Source organism: Lolium rigidum, chromosome 5 (assembly GCF_022539505.1).
Source record: "Lolium rigidum isolate FL_2022 chromosome 5, APGP_CSIRO_Lrig_0.1, whole genome shotgun sequence".
Taxonomy (NCBI): domain Eukaryota; kingdom Viridiplantae; phylum Streptophyta; class Magnoliopsida; order Poales; family Poaceae; genus Lolium; species Lolium rigidum.
Window position 1 is genome coordinate 5,410,999 of NC_061512.1, and position 1,645 is coordinate 5,412,643.

The following is a 1,645-nucleotide window of genomic DNA, read 5'->3' on the forward strand; positions in this document are numbered from 1 at the left end:
AATATAACAAGTACAATATGCAAGTATGTAGGAATCAATGCACAGTTCACACAAGTGTTTGCTTCTTGAGGTGGAGAGAGATAGGTGAACTGACTCAACATAAAAGTAAAAAGAATGGTCCTTCAAAGAGGAAAGCATCGATTGCTATATTTGTGCTAGAGCTCTTATTTTGAAAACATGAAACAATTTTGTCAACGGTAGTAATAAAGCATATGAGTTATGTAAATTATATCTTACAAGTTGCAAGTCTCATGCATAGTATACTAATAGTGCCCGCACCTTGTCCTAATTAGCTTGGACTACCGGATCATCGCAATACACATGTTTTAACCAAGTGTCACAATGGGGTACCTCCATGCCGCTTGTACAAAGGTCTAAGGAGAAAGCTCGCATTTTGGATTTCTCGCTTTTGATTATTCTCAACTTAGACATCCATACCGGGACAACATGGACAACGAGATAATGGACTCCTCTTTAATGCATAAGCATGTGGCAACAATTATTATTCTCATATGAGATTGAGGATATATGTCCAAAACTGAAACTTCCACCATGAATCATGGCTTTAGTTAGCGGCCCAATGTTCTTCTCTAACAATATGCATGCTCCAACCATAAAGGTGGTAGATCTCTCTTACTTCAGACAAGACGGAGATGCATAGCAACTCACATGATATTCAACAAAGAATAGTTGATGGCATCCCCAGAAGCATGGTTATCGCACAACAAGCAACTTAATAAGAGATAAAGTGCATAAGTACATATTCAATACCACAATAGTTTTTAAGCTATTTGTCCCATGAGCTATATATTGCAAAGGTGAATGATGGAATTTTAAAGGTAGCACTCAAGCAATTTACTTTGGAATGGCGGATAAATACCATGTAGTAGGTAGGTATGGTGGACACAAATGGCATAGTGGTTGGCTCAAGTATTTTGGATGCATGAGAAGTATTCCCTCTCGATACAAGGTTTAGGCTAGCAAGGTTATTTGAAACAAACACAAGGATGAACGGTACAGCAAAACTCACATAAAAGATATATTATAAACATTATAAGACTCTACACCGTCTTCCTTGTTGTTCAAAACTCAATACTAGAAATTATCTAGACCTTAGAGAGACCAATTATGCAAACCAAATTTTAGCGAGCTCTATGTATTTCTTCATTAATGGGTGCAAAGTATATGATGCAAGAGCTTAAACATGAGCACAACAATTGCCAAGTATCAAATTATTCAAGACATTTTAGAGTTACTACATGTAGCATTTCCCAATTCCAACCATATAACAATTTAACGAAGCAGTTTCATCCTTCGCCATGAACACTAAAAGATAAGAACACATGTGTTCATATGAACCAGCGGAGCGTGTCTCTCTCCCACACAAGCATTTATTCAAACAAAAACAAAAACAAAAGCACACAGACGCTCCAAGTAAAGTACATAAGATGTGACCGAATAAAAATATAGTTTCAAGAGAAGGAACCTGATAATTTGTCGATGAAGAAGGGGATGCCTTGGGCGTCCCCAAGCTTAGACGCTTGAGTCTTCTTGAAATATTCAGGGGTGAACCACCGGGGCATCCCCAAGCTTAGACTCTTCACTCTCCTTGATCATAGTATATCATCCTCCTCTCTTGACCCTT